Source organism: Podarcis muralis, chromosome 10, assembly GCF_964188315.1.
Source record: "Podarcis muralis chromosome 10, rPodMur119.hap1.1, whole genome shotgun sequence".
Taxonomy (NCBI): domain Eukaryota; kingdom Metazoa; phylum Chordata; class Lepidosauria; order Squamata; family Lacertidae; genus Podarcis; species Podarcis muralis.
In genome coordinates this window covers 55,653,935-55,680,289 of record NC_135664.1, presented here as the reverse complement: position 1 = coordinate 55,680,289, position 26,355 = coordinate 55,653,935, and the positions used below count along the sequence as shown (strand labels likewise).

Genomic DNA, 26,355 nt, shown 5'->3' with positions numbered 1-26,355 from the left:
GCTTGCACAAAAGGTTTTAGACTGGGATGAAAGGGTACAAGAACTGCCCTTCCAGCTCCATCACTGAAATCACCTGCCAGAGTATCACTGGTCATTTTCTGAGTTGGTGAGTCTCATTTGATAACAACAAGGAACTGAGCCTTTCGTGTCATCAAACCATTCCTTTGAAGTATTCTGCCAACAGATATTCAGCAGGCATGTTCTGTTGCAACTGATTAAACAACTGCTGAAAACTTTTCTATCCCATCAGGCTAACACAAGCAAGTAAGAATACATCTCTCCACAACAGTTATCTGTTTATGGTCTTAACCTTTTTTGTATATGGTTTCTATTGTACCTGTTTTATGTGAGGTCGTTGTGAAATGCTTTGTGAATTTACGGTACATACATATTTTTAGAAGTAAATATAAAATAAATGAGATACATTAGCTTGATTTAATTATAATATCACCTGAGCACTTCTCTCTCTCTCTCTCTCTCTCTCTCTCTCTCTCTCTCTCTCTCTGAAACGCTTCACAAATTTGTGTGCCATCCTTGCGCAGGGGCAATGCTAATTTTCTCTGTATCGTTCCAATTTTAGTATATGTGCTGCTGAAGCGAGCACAGCACTTAGCTCTCTTGGAACGCTTCTTCGATAACTGCCCATCTTAAAAAGCTAAATGTTTTCTCAGTTTTGCCTTGTAAGGCTATGCAGTGAAGGCACGCTTGTTTGAGAAATTAGCTTTTGTCAGACTGGACTTGTGGGTCCTTTTATTATGAACTTCCCATCAGCCTCAGCCAATGTGGACAATAGTGAGGGATGAGGGGAGCTGTAGCCCAATAACATCTGGAGGACCAAAGATTCTCCACCACTTTTCTAGATTCAGGGAGAAAGAATCTTAAATTTTAAGATAACTGGATATGACAGAATATCAATAATGAAATAAGGATAGTTTTCCCAATCTGGTGTAGAAAAGGACAGATCTGTCAATTTTGGTATCTCATTTTTCCATTCTTAAATTTCATTTCCACATTTCCATGTCAGGTAGTGTTTTTTAAACAAAGTCCTCATGAAAATTCATCAGCATTCCAGGGTGAATTTCTCCTAATATACACAATTATGCATGCCCTCTTCACCAATATATAGATTTTTAATGCAAATTTTACCCTGGTTAATGTATTTTTGCACACATTAAAGGTAAAGGTACCCCTGCCCGTACGGGCCAGTCTTGCCAGACTCTGGGGTTGTGCGCCCATCTCACTCAAGAGGCCGGGGGCCAGCGCTGTCCGGAGACACTTCCGGGTCACGTGGCCAGCGTGACATCGCTGCTCTGGCGAGCCAGCACAGCACACGGAAACGCCGTTTACCTTCCCGCTAGAAAGCGGTCCCTATTTATCTACTTGCACCCGGGGGTGCTTTCAAACTGCTAGGTTGGCAGGTGCTGGGACCGAGCAACGGGAGTGCACCCTGCCGCGGGGATTCGAACCGCCGACCTTTTGATCGGCAAGCCCTAGGTGCTGAGGCTTTTACCCACAGCGCCACCCGCGTCCCTTTACTTTGCTGCAAAAATGCATTGCAAAATTCAGAAAAGTGTGAATTTTGAAAGAGCACATGCTTTTTTCAAGAAGTACCAACTAAGCAAGTTCACCTTTAAATGATCCATCCCTGGCTTGGTGCTTTCCAGATGCGTTTGGACTCCAACTCACAGCAACCCCAGTCAACATGGCCAAATGCTGGCCATGCTGGGAGTTGGTTCAGTATCATCTGGAAGGCCACGGGTTCCTGTTCTAAGACTTCATAGTGCTGCATGTTGGGCTCCATGATTTTATAATAATTACTTAACACATTAGTGAACAATGGAGGGGGGAAAGATCATGCGATAAAGGTTCATAAATGTGCCATGAAGGATATCCTAATTCAGTTATGAAACCAGCACTTGCCTCCTAGCAAGCAGAGATGGTATTGAAAATAAGAACTTATGCAGTCAAAGAAAGAAAGTAAAAAAAGAAAAGGGCCCCCTTCTAAAAAGAAATTGGATATCCAGCCCAAGTGATACTGATGGAAAGGAGCAATGTTGGCAGGCAGAATGTAAATTGGAGATTTAAGAGAAGCCTAGTAGCAAATTTGAAGAACGAGGAGGCAAATGCAGGCCGACAAGTCATAAGGATTTCTTTAAGTACACCAGAAATAAGATGCCTTGTGGGAGAGATGGTGGGCCGAGAAGACTGGGAAGCTATGGAGGGGCAATCAAAGGGGATAAAGAGATTGTCCAGAAACTAAATCATTGCTTTGCTGCAGCTTTTTCTGCAGATCACAAGGAAGAAATGCAGAACCTTCAGGGTCAGGCAGGTAGGCAAGCCACGAAGCAGCTGGTATGATGCAGCAGCAGTCAAGATTTCATAGGATTTGACAAGATGACTTGCATTATTGCAAATTGGCTTTATGGAATCACCTAGTCCAGTGACGGCCAAATTTGGCCCTCCAGCTGTTTAGGGACTACAATTCCCATCATCCCTGACCACTGGTCCTGTTAGCTAGGGATGATGGGAGTTGTAGTCCCAAAATAGCTGGAGAGCCAAGTTTGGCCATCACTGACCTAGTCAATCAAAATGGGCAAATTTCCCTTTTTCACACCGCCATGAGAATCACTCCTTCATTTTTCAGGCGTGCTAACTTAGCAAACCTGGGTTTTGAACACAAACCCTCTTCAGGAATTCGGAACCCAGGAATAGCGAAGGGGCTTCTGAGACACTGATGGTGGAGAGCTATGAATTTATTTGGATTATCCCCAACCCACCAACTGGACTTCAATACAATGAATGTTTGAAGGATCAAGGCTGAGATTCCCTTGGAGGGAGTCCTGTCAGTTGTTTATTATTATTATTATTGTTGTTGTTGTTATTATTATTATTATTATTGTGTTTCATTTATGAATCACCTTTCACCTACCTGTAAGTTTTGAGGCACTTCACAGGCATGTAAGAAAAACCACGAAACTTAAGTTTAGAAACAGTATAAAACACAACTAAAGATTGATAGCAGAAACGGCATTCCAAATGCCTTGCCCAACATATTTTGACTCTCAAGAGTCTTTGTCAGTGGAATATTTGGACAGCTTCTCCTTCTGCACAAGGAGTGTTATAATGCACTGAAAATGCACAGAAATGTAAAACCATACAAGATTATCCAGTTATTATTGCATATCCTATTGGCCATCAGCCAGATACTGTACTCTTGCATATATATGTTAAATAAATATATTAAGTTTCCTTAGACCTAGTTGGGGTTTTTTTGTATTTAGTGTGTGAAGGATTGTGTTCTCCAGCACCAGCTAAGCTGGTCTGGATCTGGCCAATGTGTGGATGAGATTCCTTGATGGGGGAAGAGGTGGAATACAAATGTAATAAATAAATCAGAAGTACCGTACTGTAACCCATTCTTAGCACAGAAAGCTTGCTAAGAATGGGGGAAGAATAGTAGGTAAGAATTAACAATGCTGGCCATTCAGTATTAGTCAATGCACATTACAACTGTTAAGAGCCACTGCCTGGATTTGATGGTTTTCTTTTTTGCCTTGATTCTCTCCCCCCCCCCCCCCTAATGTGCGGCATGTACTACATTTCAAGCCTTCAGACGGAGCCAGTGTTGTTTGCTGATTTTCGCACAGCACCTAGAGAATTTTCAAAGCTCTGTAAATAATGCATAACTACAACTTGCTGGACAGCCAAGTGATTTGTCTGTTGTCGGACCAGCTTGTGTAGGGAAGAAAAAAATGATTAACTCCGCCACCGATCACAATAAGCTAATCTGGCCAGAGAAGGCAGTAATTGATCATTTGGCCAGACATCCAGATGTACTGCATGTTGAACTTGTCGCATGGCCAGGACTAATTTCAACCACATGAACATCTCGCCACAGCAGTGTGCAGGCAATGCAAAGCTATGCAGTTGATTGAAATGATTAAAGATGGTCACATGGGGACCAACCACCTTCATGGGTTGGGGTCAAGGGTCAGCATGAACAGGCCCTTGCCTAGGATCAGTACCCCAACAAGGGGTCTACTGACAAGAGTCCCCTGGACCTTCTCTTGCTTTTCACCACTGCAACCTGCATGTTCGTATGCACCTCCCTCTGGCCCAGAGGGAATGAGCTCTCAAAGGATAGCAGTGGCGAGGAAGAGGAAGAGTAGCTGTCATTGTGTGCTTCCTCACTGGCTCCGCTGGGCAAGCAAGCAGGTGTTAGGAATGAGGAAGCAGAGTAGCAGCAGCAGCAGCTGGCAACAACAGCAAGATGCTGGTAGAGTTTTCCAGATCAAACGAGGCATTCTCTCGTGGTCAACATTCTGGAGGCCTCATGGCCATGGTGAGTGTGGCCAGAGGCAAAAGTGGATAGGCTTACATATAAATGTGGGTGGGGCAGTGGATATGACTCTTATCTTTGTAGACTAAGCAAGTACCAGCCATGCAAAACCCAGAGGGTTTGGCTCAGATGCCCACACACATCCAGGCAAGCAGAAGGCAGGGTCATGACTCAAGGCCACACTCCAGCCAGGAAAAGGCAGTCAAAGAGGTTGCAGAGCAGGACTGGTGAGGGAGGTGGCTGAGAGGCAGATAGGGAGGCTTGCCTCTAGGCCTGAGCTTACTTACCCCTGGGGTAGAACCACCGGAGGGGGGGCAACTGCAGATGTCCTGTGGAAGCCCCTTAAAAAAAAGAAACTTGGTGCTTGCACTCACCCCCTGAAGTGGCAGGCCATATCAACTAAAGTCAACTAAAGTCAACTGAAAGTCAACTGAAATGGCCTATATATAGTCACATATTTCAGGATCCTGAATTACCAATACTGCCCTTGAGGCTGACAAGCATTGCCTAATGCTGCCTGTAATGTTCATTCTGTAAATACCCACAGCAGAGCTATTTTCTGCTTCCATGGATGGAAAGAACTACCCTGAGTTACAGTAATTAACCAACTCAATGGAAGCATCGTGGGACCAGCCCAACTCTCAAAAGTCGGTGGAGTTTCCGGCAAACAGCAGCCTCAAACCTCTTCAGATGAATAACCACAAAAGTGCTCGGGAAATCCAAACTCTGTCAAAGAAACGTTGGCTTTCCTCAAAGTGATCCTCCAGTAAAATAGTGGCAGATCACGGCCAAGAGGATTTGGGAATAAATGGAGAAAGTCATCCCAATGAACTGGCAACTTTCTTTAAAATGCATCTCTGCTGCTCAATTGCAACAGCTCTACAGTGACTTCTGGCTACCACCAAGACAACCATAATTCTAATATGCCAGATATAAGAATATCTGGATCTCTTTGACATACACATTCCAGAGGCAAGGCAGAACAGGGTGGAATGAGCTTTGAAATATGACTGAGCTATTATCTTAAATTGTCCTTTCTGCTAAGTGTGGTAGACAGTGTATCCCTGTAATTTAATTATGATAGGGCATACTCCAGCCAAAGTTAAGCACTGTTAAGGCTCATCTATTTCAATGGGAGAATTAAGTATGTGCTTAAATCTCCTCCACTAAAATTAATGGGATTTAGGCCATGTCCCAGCAGTACATTTAGCCACAACAATATAGCTTGTTCCTGTGCAAAGTCATCTGGATGCTCACCTGGAACATCTGTGCTCATACAGATCTATGGCACGGCTCTTTTTCATACCAGCTCTGCCTATGCTGAGAACAGGAGAGGGCTGGCATAGGATGTAGCTGCAGCTTGGACTTCCTCTAGTCCGGTTCTAAGAGATCTCCATTGGCTCCCAGTATGATTCTGAGTGTTTAAAGTCCCAAATGGCTTCGGCCCTGTCTATCTGAAGGAGCATCTCCACCCTTATCATTCAGCCCAGACACAAAGTTCCAGCTCCGCGGACCTTCTGCTGGTTCCTTCACTGTGAGAAGTGAGGTTACAGGGAACCAGGCAGAGGGCCTTCTCTGTAGTCACACCCGCGCTATGGATCGCCCTCCAGTCAGATGTCAAGGAAATAAACATCTATCTAACTTTTAGAAGACATCTGAAGGCAGCCCTGTACAAGGAGGTTTTTAATGTTTGAGGTTTTTGCGTTTAAATATTTTGTTGGAAGCCACCCAGAGTGGCTGGGGCAACCCAGTCAAATGGGCAGCATATAAATAATAAAATTATTGTTATTAGTGTGACCTCAGCCTAGGACTTGCTGATCAGAAGGTCGGCGGTTCAAATCCCCATGACGGGGTGAGCTCCCGTTCCTCGGTCCCTGATCCTGCCAAACTATCAGTTCGAAAGCTCGTCAAAGTGCAAGTAGATAAATAGGTACCGCTCTGGCGGGAAGGTAAATGGCGTTTCCATGTGCTGCTCTGGTTTGCCAGAAGTGGCTTAGTCATGCTGGCCACATGACCCGGAAGCCAATAAAGCGAGATGAGCTCCACAACCCCAGAGTCGGTCACGACTGGACCTAATGGTCAGGGGTCCCTTTACCTTTACCTTTAACTAAGATGTTGGTCCAACAAGCAGCCCCTACCACACCCCCGGCACGCTGGACTAGGATATTTTTTAAAGGGGAAGGGAGGAAAATCACTACAAAGTAGCACACATACACACATAGTCTTACATATACATACTATGCTGGGGAGCTGCTGGTTTGGATTAAGGATTTGTTTCCATAGAAAAGTAAGTATGCTTAGACCAGTGGAGGTCATTATGGTGCCCCCCAGGACTCCAATTCCCATCAGCCCTAGCCAGCATGGCCAACAGTGTTGCTTGGGAGTTGTAGTGCAACAACACCGCTAGCTTACATGTTGAACTCTGGTGAGGGAAATTCCACACACACACACACACCTATTTTTCTTTTGTGTGGGTATGTGCCAATGCAAGGGGTTAGAGCTGTTTTGGACCCACCCAATATCTTTTGGGAGGTTCCCCCACAATGTTGAGGGGCTGGAGGAGGACAAGTGTGGAGATGACGACAACAACAACAACAACAACTTTTATTTATATCCCGGCCTTCCCAGCCGAAGTCGGGCTCAGGGCGGCTAACATCAGATATATAACATTGGTATAATAATAATTAAATAATTAAATTACCTCCTAAAAACAGGTCAAAATCAAATTGAAGTCTAATTAGATGGCTTTTCACAGGGTTAGGGTTGGGAACAGTAAGTGCTCACCGGGCCAACTGTTTACGCTGATCTTGTATGGGCCTGTGAGAATGCTGGGAGGCCTCTTTCATATTAGTTATTATACAAAAAGAAAAGAGGAATCAGACTGAGCCCCGATCAAAGGCCTGGCGGAACAACTCCATCTTGCAGGCCCTGCAGAAAGATGTCAGATCCCACAGGGCCCTGATCTCTTGTGGCAGAGCATTCCACCAGTTTGAGACCAAGGTCAAAAATGCCCTGGCCCTGGTCGAGGCCAGCCTAATCTCTCGGGATGAGGCCCGGGATCTCCAAGGTGTTATTATTTGCAGACCGTAAGGTCCTCCGTGGGGCATACCAGGAGAGGCAGTCCCATAGGTATGAGGGTCCTAGGCTATATAGGGCTTTAAAGGTTTAAACCAGCCCCTTAAACCTGATCCTGTACTCCACTGAGAGCCAGTGCAGCTGGTATAGCACTGGATGAATGTGATCCCGTGGCGAAGATCCCGTAAGGGTCTTCTCGAGATGAGTGTGGTGTGGCTTCAGTGGCCAGCTCCTCTTCCTCCTGCCATGGTAGGAGAAGTCACCGGCCATTGTAGCCAAGTTGCATTCAGCTCCGCACTTGGCCTCTTCCCGACGATGCGACAATGCACACATGATGTCACGTGTGTGTGTGGTGTGTTGCACGTGTGATGTCACACATGCAACGCCAGGCCCCCACAATATCCATCGCAAGCTGGTGCCTCTGGTGTGTGTAAAGCAGCTTTTCAACAACCTTGCATTTTGTCTAGAAAGAAATGGTGCTACATCTAACGGAAATGCTGATGCAATTGGAGGGAAATTTAATGAAGAAAGTCCATGACCCTTGACTGAAATGTACTCTGATTTGGGAGGGAAACCACTGGTTGGATTTTCTTTCCTTTTTCTACCCTTGCCTTGGTTCTCACTGTAGGCTCAGCTGCACCCAGGCGATTTGTTAGTGGAAGTGCCGGAGACTCTCACACAAAACAAAAACACCATTGTGACCTCCGGGAACAGAGCAATCCAAACAAACAAGTGAGTCAGGTGACCCAGGCCACTGGGAGACAATCAAGGCATCTCAGAGGCCTTCCTTCAGTAACAGCAAGGATTCCTAGCAAGAGGATGGAGAAGCAGGTTGGCTTAAAAAAAAAATCATTCTCTCCTGACAGCAGAAAGCTAACGGCATCAGGTTGTGGTGTCCATGGTACCAATTGCAAATCTCACGGGTGCAAACTGTGAGAGGACACTTTAGAGTGAGTGACTTGGGCACATCAACAGCTTGAGATCCAAGCCCAGAAGTAGGCATATTTGTTCCTCATCGGGAAACCCATATAAGCACACTGATACCCTGATCAAGCTCTATGTTATGACATCAAGGGTATGGTTGTTTAACACAGCATTGAACAAGGCACTGTGACAACTAAAAAGTAATTAAAAGGCAGCTGAAATTTACAGAAGCCTGAAAAGCACTTTGAACATGACCCTATGTTGGTGTTTTTAGTTTTTTTTAAGCTGACAAACACTATAGATGAAGGTGACTCCAAGCCAAGAAAATTGTAGGCAGTTGATGGATTCCTTACAGATTGCTGGCTTTTACCTACTAGGCAATCATCAAAATAAAGATACTGAGAGATCAGTGATGGGCATATTCTGTTGTTACTGATGATAGGCCTTATCTGAGCTTAATAGAAGACCGAAATGTTCCCTGAATCAATTTGAAAAGGCTATTGACCTGCTTTCTGCCAGAATCCCTCTTTACTGTAAACATATGACTGACCCCAAGAGAAATAGTTTTCACAAGCTGCCTGACACTCAATACAGTGGTACCTCGGGTTACGAACTTAATTCGTTCTGGAGGTCTGTACTTAACCCGAAACCGTTCTTAACCTAAGGCACATTTTTGCTAATGGGGCCTCCCGCGGCTGCCATGCCACTGGCGCATGATTTCCATTCCCATCCTGGGGCAAAGTTCTCAACCTGAGGTACTACTTCTGGGTTAGCGGAGTTTGTAACTCGAAGTGTTTGTAATCCGAAGCGTTTGTAACCCGAGGTGCCACTGTAGTCACAATGGTACAGATACACAAACACACTACAGTTATTACTATTAGAGGCAAGGTTTGCATTTGTCAACATTTCATAGATGCCTGTCTACAAAAAGAAATCAGTCATCAAGTTTGTAAACATTCGCATCAAATCTCAGACTGCATGACTACTGTGTACAACTGCTACACTAAGGGACTGCTTTGCAACCCGCTTTGAGGTCATTGGTTTTTTGTAATCAAGTGGTGCATGAAATTTTGTGAAATGAATATGCAGACAAAAAACACCCAAGAAGCAGCTCAAGATTTATGTATTGATTCATTTCATAGTAGTATTGTACGTAGACATTTCCGTTGCCACAAAAAGCTTTGGTCAAACCTCACTATTAATGACAACAATCACATGGGGGTACATGATCATATATAATTCCAGGGTGTCCCTTCCTTCCTTATTTCCTTCTGTACATCCATCCATCCATCCTTCATTCCTTTCTTTCCTTGGAAAAAAATAACCCAACGCTGTCACAGCTACGATCACATTATGGTCACAGCTGCAATTACGCCAGCCTGCAGCACACTTAGAAATGTCAACGATGCATTCTACGTGCAGCCGAAACCAGGGCACAGTACAAAATGCATGTGTTGGATAAAACCGCATATATCAAATGTGCGTCCACCACACAATGGCCTGAGTATATAGTACTAAATATAGATAAAACCTTAATAAGTAGCAAGAAATCTGAATCCCACACCGAGGGGAGTGGGAGGAACTTGACTGACAAGACTTGATATTTGGGAGGTACACTCAGAGATGCTGAGAGTCTAGCCCAGGGGTCAGCAAACTTTTTCAGCAGGGGGCCAGTCCACTGTCTTTCAGACCTTGTGGGGGGCCAGAGTATATTTTTTGGGGGGGAATGAACAAATTCCTATGCCCCACAAATAACTCAGAGATGCATTTTAAATAAAAGCACACATTCTACTCATGTAAAAACACACTGATTCCTGGACCGTCCGCTGGCCGGATTGAGAAGGTGATTGGGCTGGATCCAGGTCCCGGGCCTTAGTTTGCCTACCCATGATCTAGCCCTTTCCCTATGCTCTGGCTCAAACAAAGAGCATGGAAGAAGCCAAACTACCTGAGATATTTGTATCCACCTTGTCCTTTAGGCCCAGCGCCTAGGAGTGTCACAACTCCAGCTGAGAGATACGCCACTTTCCAAAGCCAGTATTGATAACACATCCTCCAGAACCACTTTTGAATTAGTTCCCACCTACCCACCCAAGAAATCCACTGGAGATATTCATCTGTTGTATATATTTGGAACCTCTTTGCGCTGATCCTGTTCTGAAATACAAAATGAAGCCAGCATGCCAAAAAGAGCTATTTTGCTTACTTCAAAAGCTACATGTACAAAAGGTGTGATTGCACTACACCAAATGCATGGCATTTCTTTGTGCCATTAACTATGTCTGGCCTTCCAGATGTTGTTGGACAACTTTCATCCTCCGTCACCACTGGCCATCCTTGCTGGGGCAGATGGGCTGCACAACCCTATCATAAACTGATTTTGATATCATAAACTCATTTTGGAGGGCAACCAAAATGGTCAAAGGCCTGGAAACGATGCCTTATGAGGAACGGCTAAGGGAGCTGGGCATGTTTAGCCTGGAGAAGAGGAGGTTAAGGGGTGATATGATAGCCATGTACAAATATATAAAAGGATGTCACATAGAGGAGGGAGAAAGGCTGTTTTCTGCTGCTCCAGAGAAGCGGACACGGAGCAATGGATCCAAACTACAAGAAAGAAGATTCCACCTAAACATTAGGAAGAACTTCCTGACAGTAAGAGCTGTTCGACAGTGGAATTTGCTGCCAAGGAGTGTGGTGGAGTCTCCTTCTTTGGAGGTCTTTAAGCAGAGGCTTGACAACCATATGTCAGGAGTGCTCTGATGGTGTTTCCTGCTTGGCAGGGGGTTGGACTCGATGGCCCTTGTGGTCTCTTCCAACTCTATGATTCTATGATTCTATGATTCTATGATTCTATGAAACTGTTTTTCTGATGCCCTCGGCTGAAGTGCATTGATATATCCGCTAGTAATATCTAGGGATGTTTTTTATTTTAAACATCAGATTATTATTATTTGATGTTGCTGTTTTGTTTAATTTTTATAGGTGTTTTATTTTATTGTTTCTTGGAGAACTGCCCCAGAAAATTGTTACTGAAAGGTGGCATATACATTTGTGAAATAGGTAAAAGGTCAATGCAGAGGGACACCATGCCATCAAAAATTGAGGTCAACAATGGAGCTTAAGAGCACAGTGGAAGATCAGATAAAACCAAGGTGGCTGGGTGATGGAAAGAGAAAGACACACCATGCTCAAGCTGGAGAGTGGCTGAGAGAAAACCAGGAAACTGAATGATCACGAGGGCTACTAGTTCCCTGTGGACAAGGAAGATAAAATCCCAGGCAATTACACAAAAGATATGGGTCAAGCACTAGCAAGGCACCTGAATCCCACGAGGAATTATGTGCATGAGCATGTTAGGTTAGTTACAGTGTCCTGGTTTCATACCAGATCACATATTGATTGCTGTATGCTTTTCTTGGAGATAAAAAGTCACAAAATGAATCCCATGCATGCAACATATATTTCTGCTAATAACATATTGCCAATCCATTAATTGAAACTATATTCTCCAGCAGAAAATACTTGCCTAACTTTAGGGGAAATAATGATAACCTTACCAGAAAGATATGCTTCTCTCTCTCCTTTGGTTTAAGCAGAGAAGCAGATTCATGTTTCGGAAAATATGCTTTTGAAGGGCAAGGATATTTGACCATTGGAACCAAGGCATATTAGGCTATTCAGATGAATTACGCTTGGGTGATACCATTTTAGAACGAAGGACAGGACTACAGTTTGAATGCTTCCTCACATAAAAACGTGTCTTTCCACAGAAGTCTGGAACATTGAGAACAGTAGGATAGTACACTTCTCCCTGATATTCCCATTGAAGGAGAATTTGGATGTTGTGGAGCATTCATTTGTATCTTACCAATCTTATTTTCTGAAACTGGACAGTCCTATGAAGTATGCCATGTTCTTTACATTTAAGTGTAGATACAGTTTTATTGAAAAGCAATGAGGAAAGAAATCCACAGTTTCTCCAGAAAAATGGTAGACTTCCTTCTTCAGGGTTTTGTAGTGGGGGAAGTGAACAGCCATCTTTTATTAACACACTGAGGTTGGAATAACTTGTCGGCCATTTCCATTCTACTTCTGAAATGTTCATTCCACTGAACATGGAAGGGACAGTGGGATCATAATGGCAGATCCACTGTGTGCAGGATCCTGGGCAGATTTTTCCTGTGGCTGGGAGTCCTGCAGGATAGGTCAGGGTCCAGGCTGGTCACTGCAACACACCCCACCCCAGCTGTGTGTTTGTGATACACACAGTGGATGTCTGCAAATACCTATGATCCTAAACAATGGTGGTTTTACACACAAAACACATAAACAGCTGGAGTTTTCAGTTTCATTACACAAACTTATCTCTAATAAGCTCGACAATCTTCATAAGCTCACAGCAGCTTTGGAAATACAATCAAGTCACTTGTGATACTGCTTCCCCATTTGGCTGACGGCACTTGTCTGCCAGGCTGGACAAATCATCAGTGTTGCAAATGTATTTGTTCTCCCGCAAGTCCACTCTATCCTGTTAGAAACACACATTTCTAGCTGCATTTTCTTTTAAAATGCTCTTTTAAAAATACATCTTATACTTAAAAAAAAATGCTGATCACTGTATTGGCACATTCTAGAAGTGTGAAATATGGCAAACAACTAAGGTCTGATCTGCACGAGCCCCAGAGGGTTAGTTTGCATCAGAATTAAGGATGGGCAAACCTGTCAATTTTGTTTTCCGCCAGTCCTCCCCATGACCACCTCATCTTAGGTTCAGCTATTCACATTGGCACATCAGTTTGCAATTTTTAAAAAAAATCCTCACAAAATTATTCAGCATTTTAGGACACATTTCTCCCAATCTACATAATTTTATATACTATTTTGCTTATTATATATATTTGTTGCAAGCAATTTCATGCAGTTTTGCCCATTATATGCAATTTTGAAAGCAATTTCCCCATATATAATGCATTTTCAATTGTTATTTTCAGTAATGTAAGTGTTCTGGTACAGTCCAGTCGATTACTGGGCTGGAGAACTGCAAGGCAAAATTCAGAGAAGCGCAAATTTTGCAGGATGGTTCTGTTTCAGTTCTTGTACTTTGGAAAGTATGGATAGTGGCATCGCAACGGGGGGCCGTACGCCCTGGGTTCCATGTTTGCGGGGGAGATAAGAAATCACCCCATGGGGGCTCACGGCAGCACGAGCAGCCATCGCGCCACTGCAGCCTCCTTTGGAGGATCCTCCGTTCGCGGCTGTAGCTGCTAGCAGAGGATCCAGGCACTGGCAGCAATCCACTAAGTACAGCGCATGTGCAGTGTCACATGCATGCACCATACATAGTGACACCGCACATGCGCTGTGTAGCGGTTTGCTGCTGGCACCGCTCCAGCACCATACGGATGGTGCTGGGATCCCTCCGTCACCACTACAGCCATGAACGCGGATGTAGTGGCGACGAAGGGATCCCAGCACCGTCCGTACGGCGCTGGAGCGGTGCCAGCAGCAAACCGCTACACAGCGCATGTGCGGCGTCACTACGTACGGCGCATGTGTCATACGTAGCGACGCCACACATGCACCCTACATCGTGATGCCCGCCCTGGGTATCATGATGCCTTCCTTTGCCCCTGAGTATGGATTAGGTAAATTCATTGTTACTTGGAAACTGAATTAAATTCCCTCCATCCTTAATCAGAATCCACATAGGCTAAATCCCTTAAGCAATCCTCTTTGCTTGTAATGTCTGGAAAGACTCACAGTGTCTGAGAAGGATCTTATGTACAACATTATACATCCTTTTCTGTTCAATTGGCTAGTATGTTAATGGGTCTGGTGCAGCAATAAAACTTCCAGCACATCTGCAAAGCTAAGCAGGGTCTAGTATAGTTTCAAACTGGATGGGGACCGTATGCTTTGCAGAGAGTTGGACTAGATGACCCTCCCAACTCTACAATTCTATGATACTGCACATTACTTAATGCCGAGTAGGATATACCTTAGTGCCTTTGGAATAATATTTGTTGAGGAGTATGAAGGTCAACATTGGTTCACACAGAGCTAATAATTTTAGAAGATCATGATGTTTTCTGCAGAAAAAAGAATTCTCCCTCACTCTTAGCTGCCCTCACAAAATTGACCTTAAAATGTAACTGTAGATACTCAACAAAATAAATGCAAAACTAATAATCACCTGCTAGTAATTTAATCAATGTAATTCTCATTGGGGTGACATGTTTTTCAAGGAAAGGAAATCTCAGGATTCATCTTCCTATTAAAGGGCAGTGTTTGACCCTAATCAGTTGCCATTGCACTGAGGACAGTCCCTGACGTCATCGTTGCTTCTTGTCTTCCTTGAGTGCATCCTCTGTCCGTAGAAAAGTCCAGACAGAAACTCAATACTTTCCTCTCTATTTCCCTCCGCTTCCTCAAAGCTTTTAAATATTTATCCATATTGATCCACCATAATTTCAGAGTGATGTTATTACCAAATAGCTGTTTCATCAAATCCACACTTAGCTGAGATCATAGAACTTGTTCCATTATCCTATTAGCCTTCAGGGGTAATTCCCCAGGGGATCCGCTGAATCTTCTTCGCTTCTCATGTCTGGCAGAGAAAGAAAACAGCTTGTAGGGTCAGCCACAGATGAAAGTAGGGAGAGAGGGCATTTCCTTCCACCACCTTCGGACACCTCAAGTGGAGAAATCAGCTCCTCTGAGTTTTATGGAAGCAAAGGTGGGAAGGAAGCCTTCCTGTGTGCTAAATTCAGAGGCAGCCAATATGGCGCTCTTCAAATGTTGGACTACAAACTCCCATCAGATGCAGCCAGCATGCTCAGGAATGGTAACAGTTGTGATCTAGCAACATCTATAGGGTACTGCATTGGCTAACCCTGTGCTAACTCTCCTTATTTTTTGCACATATTGAAGATGCAAGCCTTCTAGTTTTGAGATTTATTTGTTTTTTAAAGTTTGCTGTGTGCTTCATTGTCCAGGGGTCTTCTTTCCACACCAGCACTTCTTTCAACATTTCCTAAATTGAATCTAACGAAGTGTCTAGATGGATTTTGAAATATACTCTGAGAGAATTCTCAGTTTCATAGAGTTTATTTCAGTTTGTAATAGAAACAGTCAGTCACTGGGTGTGTCTGTCAGTGCTTGTGTGTGTGTGGACCCTCCCAGACCCTAGGCTATATATCCTTTGTTCACACCCCAGGTCACACCTGATAGGCTGATTCAAACTTCCCTTCTGGGCCAGACTGGACAGCTCCAACGGCCAGTCAGATTACTACAATCTAAAATCCTACCTGCCTATTATTCTGGGATTGAAGCTCCAGACATAACAGATTTCTCACATGGCAGCAGTGGGTTGATGGTGGAATTAGGGCACCACTGAATTTTCACGCAGTTCAGATTTTCACTGTGAGAGGAAAATCTGTTTCTACCTCCCCACCCCTGTGTGTGTGTGCTTCCCCAGACCTCTTCACAGCCACTGATTCTGAAAAGGTTCAGAAAATGGCAAAGCCATCAAGGGTTGCAGCATTTGGGGCTTGTAAGTTTAGAGGAAAAGCATCTAATAGGCAGTATGATAGAAGTGCATACAATTATGCAAACTGGGGAGAAAATGGACACATCCTCTAGCACTGGAACCTGCTGACATCCGTGAAGCTGAACATTGGACAATTCAGGTCAGAGAAAACAAAGAACTTCTTCACCTAGCACATAGTTAAACTACGGCCTTTGCTCCCACAGCGATGGCCACCAACTTGGATGGTTTTAAAAGAGGTTTACAAACATTCATGGAAGAGTAGGCTATCAAAAGCTCCGAGCCACGATGGCTACATTCTCATTCCAGGGCCGAAGGTAGTATGCTTCGGAATACTGGTTGCTGAACACTATAAGAGGGGAGAGAGTTTTTGCACTCAGGTCATGCTTGTGGGCTTCCAATAGACAGCTGGCTTGTCACCGTGAGAACAGGATTCTGGGCTAAGTGCGCCACTGACTTGATTCAGCAGACTCTTCTTGTGTTCTTAAAATAAAACAAAGCAAGCAAGCAACCAAGAATAGGTGTGTTCAGGCTTTTATCTTTCCCACAGCAACATATCGATGGTACATTTTTCAAAAATCACTATTTCCATTACACCTTTGGCCTAATTCTTCAGTCCTCATTCTCAGCTGAACCAAAGCATAACAGTACAATCCTATGCATGCCTCCTCAGAGATCGGAATGTTAGAGAACTTTGATGAAAATGGAAACAGGAGCGGAAATTGCCATTGTTTGCTTATTGTCCCATGTCTAGAACAGAACTACATCCAGTGAATACAATCAGTATTGGATGTTGTTGTTGCTTTCAGTGCACAAATGATATGCAATTGAGTATGTTTTTCTGCATTTGCATTGTGTTTCTTTTGAGCTGAAATGGATATGGGTGGAACTACATAATGACAACATAATTTTTGCCACAGTGGACAGCAAGACAAATAACGTAGACAAACTGCAACAGAACGGAAGCAGGCCTGCATGTGATGAAAACAGTGTGGAACAAAAAGCAATGAATTCTTGCAACCCTGCACAGAGGTGAACCCCACTGAGCACAATGGGACTTACTTCAGCTAATTGGGTATAGGATTGCAGCCAAGCAGAGCAAAACTAATTTTCCTTTATGCCAAGGGTGAAGGAGATCTACTGATATACAGTAGCTACTGCCAAATCTATTGACCTGCTGTTTTGTAATGCTCAGAGCAGGAGGTAAGAGGCAGCATTTTCTCTCCCCCCCCCCCCGCCCCCATTAAATGCAGTCGAAGGCAACTAACTATGCCAGCCACAGGGTTAGCATACAGCTTGACCACTATAGTTTGGGGAGCTGGAGATGTGGGACATACCCCTGGCCCACAAGCCCAACAGCACTTTTGCAATATCTATGGAAGTGGAGCCAAGGCACCTCCAACAGTGTAACACTTGTCCCACCAACATATCTCTCCCATTCTTTCAGCCTCCAGGGGAGGACAGCATTTCCCCCTGATTATTTGTAATTCAATTTCATGCCCTTCATCCCTGGCTAACATCATCTCTCCCTCCCTTCCCTTTGTTATCCTACTTCCTTTCTAAATTCAGGCAACCTTCTTTTTCACTTACATTACCTTGAAAAGTGTAATGTGGTGAAGGGAGGGACAACTGAGGGCCCATTTGGGGGGATATAATACCATAGGAATACAGAGAGTAGACTCTTGCATAGCAGAGTGACAAAGTGAGATTTGCACTGCCCAATGAACCAATGATTGCCACGGCTCTCACCTTTTTATCACCATCACTTTAACCCAGAAGCAGCTGAAATGGTATCATCCAGATGTTATTGGACTACAACTCCCATCATTCCTGACCACTACCTACTCTGGCTGGGGCTGATGGGAATTCTAGTCCAACAACATCTGGAGCCACCACATTGGCTCCCCTTGTTGGCCAACAACAATCCAAGTGTCTTGCCCCTGGATCCCAGTAACATTTAACTAAAGCAGAAGTGTAATGTAAGATCAGTTCAGAATATGACACTCCATGTCATTGATTATCACTGGTGTCAATGATGTCATGTCATACCTTGTGTTAACTGTGACCATAGTAGGGTTCACTCGAACAGCCTCTGTACACTTTCATGTGCATTGACCAAAGCCAAAATGGGCTGCAGTTAGTGTCACTGTGAAAGAGCTGTCCATGTGCATAGCAAGGTGCCCTTGAAATGTTTTAAACTGCAACTCCCATCCATGTTGTCTGGGGTTGGTAGGAGTTATAGTCCAAATTTTTGGACGGCATCAGATGGACAAAGGCTGATGTATGGCGAGAGATGGAAAATAAGTGGAGAAGGGGCAGATGCCTTAGCTTTAAACTATAGTTAAATCCAAATTCTCAGATCCCATTGCATACAATTTTAAAACACCAGGCCAGATTTAAATATAAGTGAAGACTAGTGGGTCAGTATTTTTTAAGGAAAACTGGATTTAGATATTTAATTTTAATAAAAGCTACTGCAACCTGGAAACCAAGAGTGGTGGCCAGGAATGTTGCCCAGGTGGTCTTTAAAAATTGATTTTAAGATTAGGGTTTGGCAAGGGCAGGTTGGGGTATCTAGAGCAGCCAGATCTAATTCCAACCCATCTTGGTCTACTGTTGCATCATCATTTATTATTCACAGTTCAGATAGCTGATCTCCCAGAGGAAGAGTTCTCTTTAATTAGCATCAGCACCACAGGGTGAATGGTCATTTGACTGATTTTGCTTGGCAATGAAACTTTAGGACACCTACCACTATTCTAAAATGCAGTTAAGGAAACAAATTAAAAATAAGCACACAACTAGTTTTGCCATAGGGTGGCATCTACTTGAGCTGACTTTATCCTGACTTTATAGAATCATAGAGTTGGAAGAGACCACAAGGGCCATCGAGTCCAACCCCCTGCCAAGCAGGAAACACCATCAGAGCACTCCTGACATATGGTTGTCAAGCCTCTGCTTAAAGACCTCCAAAGAAGGAGACTCCACCACACTCCTTGGCAGCAAATTCCACTGTCGAACAGCTCTTACTGTCAGGAAGTTCTTCCTAATGTTTAGGTGGAATCTTCTTTCTTGTAGTTTGGATCCATTGCTCCGTGTCCGCTTCTCTGGAGCAGCAGAAAACAACCTTTCTCCCTCCTCTATATGACATCCTTTTATATATTTGAACATGGCTATCATATCACCCCTTAACCTCCTCTTCTCCAGGTTATCGTGATTGTATGATCATATATCATCACAAAATCATGGTTATATTATTATATGGCCTGCTTAAAATCCTTTAACTTCACCATCATTAGGAACCCCATTGAATCCCTTGCCAGAACAGATGATATCCTGTTGCGCTCAGGTTTTGCTTGTGGGTGGGCTTCCCATAGGCATCTGGTAGGTCACTGTGAGAACAGAGTGCTGGGCCAGGTGGGTGTTGGGCTTGATCCAGCAGGCCTTTTCTCAAGTTGTTTGGATCTCTATGTACCACACACAACAAGAATGGGGAGCCTGTGCCACCCCAACCCCATGAGAAGTTGTTGGACTCTCATGATCATCCCCAACCATTGGTCTGACCGGGGCTGATAGGAGTTGAAGTCAAGCAAATTCTGAAGAGCCAAGGGCTCCCCATCCTTGGCACAGAGGCTTCAGCTGAGTCCTGGGTTCATATCCTAACTGTGTGGCCTTAGTTAAGCCATCATCTTTCAGCCTAGTTCTCTTCGCAAGCTAGTGGGGAGAATAAAATGGGACAGCACCACATATGGAAGACTGGAAACCCAAAAAGCTCAACATTAATGAGGCCATGGAAGACTGTGTGATTGCTGCCCCTCCATTCCTTGGACCTTCTTCTCATCCTATCCTCACACTTTCTATGGAACAATATTAGATTTCCATTTCCTATAGCAGGTGAAAAGGAAGTACGTCAGATGCCCAGTCTCTTGCTGCTTTGCTAACACTACAGGTGAAATTGGGTTCCCTGTGTTGCAATTGAACAATCAAACCGCCAGTGAATAGTTTGAAGGTACAGTTTAGTAAGATGGCAACCATGTTGTACCTCAGCAAGCCTGGGTCTGGTCAGTGCCACTAGGACACTGTCCATACTTCTTTATGGTGCCACCTTAGCTTCCATAGAATAAAGTTAAGATATAAAATTTAAACACAAAAAAGCAATCACGCACATATACACACTACCCTGAGTTATTTCAAGCTTGGGAAGCGGATATGGCATGGGGGGGGGGGAGCAGCTTTTAAAAACATCGCATTCATGACAGTTGCATTGTATAAACATCCTTGTAAAACTCCAGCTAAATTAGATTCTTGAAAATAGAGTTGCAGAAGCAGCTTTTTGCTGCTTTTTAATGCTAGAAAACCTCACTTGGCAACCAACCATCTGCAGTCTTGTCCCCGTCAGCCTCTAAATGTCATTTCATCCAATGGAGCGGAAGGAAAAGTGACCAACACTAACTGGTACCGATGAGAGTATATGGAAAGCTCCACCCCTCTGCTTATGGCTGGGTACAAGAGCGCACACTCTCCACGGGAAGAGATGTGGAGGAACAGGTTCTTCTGCACGTCACTCAGCTCTCCTTCATCCCATCTCAACACACCAGCAGGGCTCAAACAACAGGAGGAATCCAAGGGGAACAATTGGGCCCTCGTTCCACTTCTAACACTTCTCTTACAGCCTGCTAATGCAGAAGATACCAGAGAGAAAAGCCCAGGAAGAGTCCCCACACATTTTGCCCCTCGTAATTTGCTCAGAGTTGACCCAAACTGGTTCCCCTGGTCAGTGCATCATCATGCCACCCATCTAGGACCCAACAAATTCATGAATGGTGCTCATATAATTTGGCACTCAGTGTGAACTTCTACTGGGGAATACCAAACACTGCTATTGTTACACAGAAGGAACAGCTCCCTCGCTCTGTTGGAAAACACAAAACACACATCCAGAAGCCACTCCGAGGTCCCCCATCAACTTTCTTCAATCCATGGAAACATTGGAAGTTAAGGATTTCTGTTGCTGAGCATCCATCCCCGTTTACACTGAAAAGAGGGGGGGAAGAGAGATCAAACAGTAGCCTTTGCAAACCAAATCCACTTGTACTTACTTTGAGTTGCAAAATCTCCCGTCTCTGTTAAACAGTCTTCAATCCCCCGTGAGGACTTCTGAGCTTTCGCTACACCTTCACTCGGCAAATGCAGCACTTTCCCGCTTCTCTCCCTTTTTCTCCCCTTCTCGAAATTATTGACTCCTTTTCTTCCTTTGCCCCCTTTCCAATGTCCCTCTGCTCCTCCTCCTCTTCTTCTCAGTTTACCCTCTTCCTCTTTCAATTTCCCCCCCAGAATTTCTCTACTCAAGGCAGGGAACCTGATCCTTGCTTTGACTATAGAGAGAGCAGACTGTGAGTGACTGAGTGAGCGAGAGAAAAGAAAGGGAAGGAGGGGGGGGAGAGAGAGCAGAGCACAGTTCCCTCATGTGATCTGACTGGGAAGCTTATTAAAAGCAGGTCACTCAAGGGGCAGTCTCTCCCACCAAGACCGATGGAAAGCAGGAAGCGGGGAGGGGGGGAATCGGAGAGGAACTCTCCATCAGGAATGACATCTTTTTCAAGGGGCTTCAGTCAGTGCAGAGGGAAAGTAAGAGGATACTATTCAGTTCCTCAGAAACTTCAGATGCAGGAAGCACCCAATCAGTTTGTAAGCTTTTGCGCAACCAGTGAGTATCAACCCTTTTTGCTCAGTCCGTAGCAAAAAGTCAGCACTTTTTCACAACAGCTGGCCGAGATGCATTTTGCCAAAGCTCATCTGAGCTGGAAACAGCTCGAGCAAGCAGTCTACACAGGTGAACACTGCAATTTTAGTCACATACACGAACAAAGGATCACAACAGCTACATCTGTAAACAAGAGCCCAGTGCCAACAATTAGGGATAGGGGCTTCTGCCAATTTCAGATTTCCTCAGCTTCTCATTTTTTCAGATACAGTGGTACCTCAGGTTACACACGCTTCAGGTTACAGACTCCGCTAACCCAGAAATAGTACCTCGGGTTAAGAACTTTGCTTCAGGATGAGAACAGAAATCGTGCTCCAGAGGCGCAGCGGCAGCAGGAGGCCCCATTAGCTAAAGTGGTGCTTCAGGTTAAGAACAGTTTCAGGTTAAGAACAGACCTCCGGAATGAATTAAGTACTTAACCCGAGGTACCACTGTATTAAGTTCTGCTCTCCACATTTCCACATCACTTGGTGTTTAAAGTCCTCATGAAAAACCGCCAGCATTTTTCAGTGAATTTCTCCTCATATACAATTTTCGCCTGGCGCCTTAAAATATATAATGAAGGCACCAGGCGAACCTCCCTGTGGAGAGCATTCCACTAATGGGGAGCCACTACAGAAAAGGCCTGTTTCCATGTTGCCACCATCTGGACCTTGTATGGAGGAGACACACGAAGAAGGGCCTTAGATGATGAATGCAGCAGAGTCTGGGATGGTTTATATGGGGAGAGGCAGTCCTTGAGGTATTGCAATCCTGATCCACGAAAGGCTTTAAAGGTCAAAATCAGCACTTTCAATTGGGCCTGGAAGCTAATTGGTGCAGTAGGGCCAGGATTGGTGTGATATGCTCAAACCATCTTGACCCAGGGAACAAGCTGGCCAGCTGAAGCTTCCAAACCAACTTCAGAGGCAGCCCCACGTATAGTGTGTTGCAGTAATCCAACCTAGAGGTTACCAGAGCATAGATAACAGAAGTTAAGCCATCCCTGTCCAGATAGGGGTGCAGCTGGGCCACCAGCCGAAGCTGATGGAAGGCACTCTGTGCCACCAAGGCCACCTGAGCCTCAAGTGAAAGCAGATGATTCAGGAGTACCCCAACCTACATACCTGCCCCTTCAGAGGGAATTATTTTCCCTCGTTGTCCCCGAGAGGGGGCAATGATAATAAAGATATTATTATTATTATTATTATTATTATTATTATTATTAGCCTTATAATATGGCAAATGAAGACAATTGACTACATGCATCTGGGGTGCAAGGTTCCGGCATGTACTAAGCATTATTCTTAGCCTTGAAAGGCCTCGTCCACAAGACTTCAGTCCCATTTTACCCTGCAAACATCCCACCCACCCTTGGGTTAGGGTCTCACTGTCACTGAGCTTTTTGAGTCGCTGGTTGACAGGGCCGAAAAGGATATTTCTTCTTTCCAACCTCAACTGGCCTCTGGTTGGTGCGTTTTCCACCTTTCCCTCAGTGAAATACGGCTTAGTTGTGTTAGGCATTGGCTGGTTTGGTAAGAACCATGGGTGGAAAGGGCATAGGGCAGGAAATACTAAATAGTAAGCTTGGGTTAGGGCCTCTGCTTGGCAGGAATCTCTCACCCTGGTCACCCAGTGAGATCCTGGAGGCTTGGCTCGCACCACAACAGAACTCGATTCTCAGAGACTCCCAGGGAAGGGGCTATGCACTTCCCAGCCCCAACAGAACAACTGTTCCTTACCCAACTGCCATGCCAACCTCAATAAAGATTTGGCCTGATTATCACTCAACACCTGATGTTCTATCTCAGTTTATTTCACCACTCCTAAGAGACCACATAATACACCTGCTTGGGCAAGCAGGTGGACCAGTGAAGCCAAACCTCCTTGAGAAAAAGTGTTTGTTTTTTTTTTTTATAATAAATTTTTATTAGTTTTCCATAAATAAAGAATAAACAAAACAAAAACATAGACATAAACAAACAAAAACATGACTTCCCCATACCACCCCTTTCCTGCATTCTTGTTTCAAGATTTTTTAGCAACCCTCTGATCATAACTTAAATATATTTCATGTATTTAACTTCAGTTAATTATTAATACAACTGTAGTTCTTTATCTCTTATAACTCTGAGCCCCTAATTTTCCAAATTACAACAGTTTTTAAGATAAACTTTGAATTTGTTCCAGTCTTCATCCACCGCCTCTTTCCCCCGGTCTCGAATTCTGCCAGTCATCTCTGCCAGTCCCATATAGTCGATCACCTTCGTCTGCCATTCTTCCAACGTGGGTAAATCTTGCGTCTTCCAATACTTTGCTAGAAGAATTCTTGCTGCTGTGGTGGCGTACATAAAAAATGTCCTATCCTTCTTTGGCACCATTTGGCCCACCATACCCAAGAGAAAGGCCTCTGGTTTTTTAACAAACGTTCTCTTCAGAACTTTTTTTATTTCATTATAGATCATTTCCCAGAAAGCCTTAATCTTCGGGCAGGTCCACCAAAGGTGATAGAAGGTTCCCTCCGTTTCACTGCACTTCCAACACTTGTTATTGGGCAAATGATAGATCTTTGCTAACTTAGCAGGAGTCATGTACCACCTGTAGATCATTTTCATAATGTTTTCTTTTAAGGCATTGCATGCCGTAAATTTAACACCAGTGGTCCATAACTGCTCCCAGTCTGCAAATTCAATGTCATGCCCAATGTCCTGTGCCCATTTAATCATATTAGATTTCACCATTTCATCTTGAGTATTCCATTTCAACAGCAAGTTGTACATTCTTGACAAATTTTTAGTATTGGGTTCTAACAGTTCTGTTTCTAATTTTGACTTCTCCACCTGGAAGCCTTTCTTTCTGTCCTGTTTAAATACTTCATTTATCTGTCGATAATGTAACCAATCTCTCACCTTAAATTTCAGTTTCTCAAAACTCTGCAATTTTACATTTTCACCATCTTGTTCTATAATTTCACAATATTTAGGCCAATTAGAACCCATATTCAATTTTTTCACCTCTTTTGCTTCCATTGGTGACAGCCACCTGGGGGTTTTACTTTCAAACAGGTCTTTATACTTAATCCAAACATTATACAGAGCTTTCCTCACCATATGGTTCTTAAAACCTTTATGCAATTTTACCTTGTCATACCATATATATGCATGCCAACCAAATCTGTTGTCAAATCCTTCAAGGTCCAAAATGTCTGTATTCTCGAGGAGCAGCCAATCTTTCAACCAGCAAAACGCTGCTGATTCATAGTAGAGTCTTAAGTCCGGCAGGGCAAAACCCCCTCTATCTTTCGCATCTGTTAATGTCTTAAATTTTATTCTTGGCTTTTTGCCCTGCCAAACAAATTTCGATATGTCTTTCTGCCACCTCTTGAAACAGTCCATCTTGTCTATTATTTGTAATGTCTGAAACAGAAATAACATTCTAGGCAATACATTCATTTTGATAACAGCAATTCTGCCTAACAAGGAAAGTTTCAGCCTTGACCATATGTCTAAATCTTTCTTAACTTCTGTCCAACATTTATCATAATTGTCTTTAAAAAGATTCACATTTTTCGATGTCAAATTCACCCCCAGGTACTTCACTTTTTTTGCTATCTCCAAACCTGTTTCATTCTGGAATGTCTCTTTTTCTTCATTTGTTAGGTTTTTTTCCAAAACTTTAGTTTTTTGTTTGTTCAGCTTAAATCCTGCAACTTGACCAAATATCTCGATCAGTTCTAAAACTCTTTTTGTGCTAGTGATTGGCTGTTGCAAAGTCAAAACTAGGTCATCTGCAAATGCCCTTAATTTATACTCTTTCACTCCGACCTGAATTCCTTTAACCAACTGGTCCTTTCTAATCATATTTAACAAAACCTCCAGAACCAGTATAAAAAGTAGGGGGGAAATAGGACATCCCTGTCGTGTTCCTTTCTCTATGGCTATCTCTTCCGTTACCACATTGTTCACAATTAGCTTTGCCTTCTGCTCAGAATAAATTGCACCTATACCATTTTCAAAACCTTGGCCTACCCCCATCCCTTGGAGATTCTTTTTCATAAAACTCCAACAAATATTGTCAAAGGCTTTCTCCGCGTCCACAAAAATCAAAGCCGCTTTTCTGTTAATGTTCATTTCCAACAGTTCCACAATGTCTATTATGTTCCTCACATTGTCAGACATGTGTCTACCCGGGAGAAAGCCAGATTGATCCTTATGAATCTCACCTGTCAATACTTTCTTCAGTCTTTTTGCTAAAATGTCTGCAAAAATTTTGTAATCCACATTTAATAATGATATCGGGCGGTAGTTCTTAACCTGGTTCTTTTCAGTCTCGGTCTTTGGTATAAGTGAGATAAAAGCCTCTTTCCACGTTTCAGGTGCCTTTTTCCCCTCCAATATTTCATTGCAAACTTCTTTTAGTGGTTGCACTAAACCTTCTCTCAAAGCTTTATAATATCTAGCCGTCAGTCCGTCTGGTCCTGGAGACTTTCCCAGTTGTGCCTTTTGAATGGCCTCCTCTATTTCCTGTTCTGTTATTTTCTCATTCAAAATCAACTTGCCCTGTTCTGGAATTTTCGGTAGTCCATAATTTTTAAGAAATTCTTCTATTTCTTGTTCATTTACTGGCCCTTGTGTGTATAATTTCCTAAAAAAACTTTGGAAACAGTTACTTATCTCATTTGGCTTATGAACATTCTTTCCCTCTATCTCCAAACAAGTAACTGTG

At 43.7% G+C, this 26,355-nt stretch overlaps 1 protein-coding gene and 1 non-coding gene across 4 annotated transcripts in view; both read right to left on the bottom strand.

The window, feature by feature from the left end:
• The window catches only part of PTN (pleiotrophin), an 86,571-nt gene extending 65,248 nt beyond the window's left edge, over positions 1–21,323 (bottom strand). Inside the window, exon 1 of one of the 3 annotated variants that reach the window (XM_077935078.1) lies at positions 20,987–21,323. The gene's annotated coding sequence lies outside the window, so the exon portion shown is untranslated. The remainder of the gene's footprint in view (positions 1–20,986) is intronic. The other 2 variants (XM_077935077.1, XM_077935079.1) reach the window with 2 other exon arrangements.
• LOC114606071 (U6 spliceosomal RNA) lies at positions 498–604 on the bottom strand. Its single transcript, XR_003708767.1, has one exon. It is a non-coding gene; the product is annotated as a U6 spliceosomal RNA (small nuclear RNA).
• Positions 21,324–26,355: the final 5,032 nt, after the last annotated feature.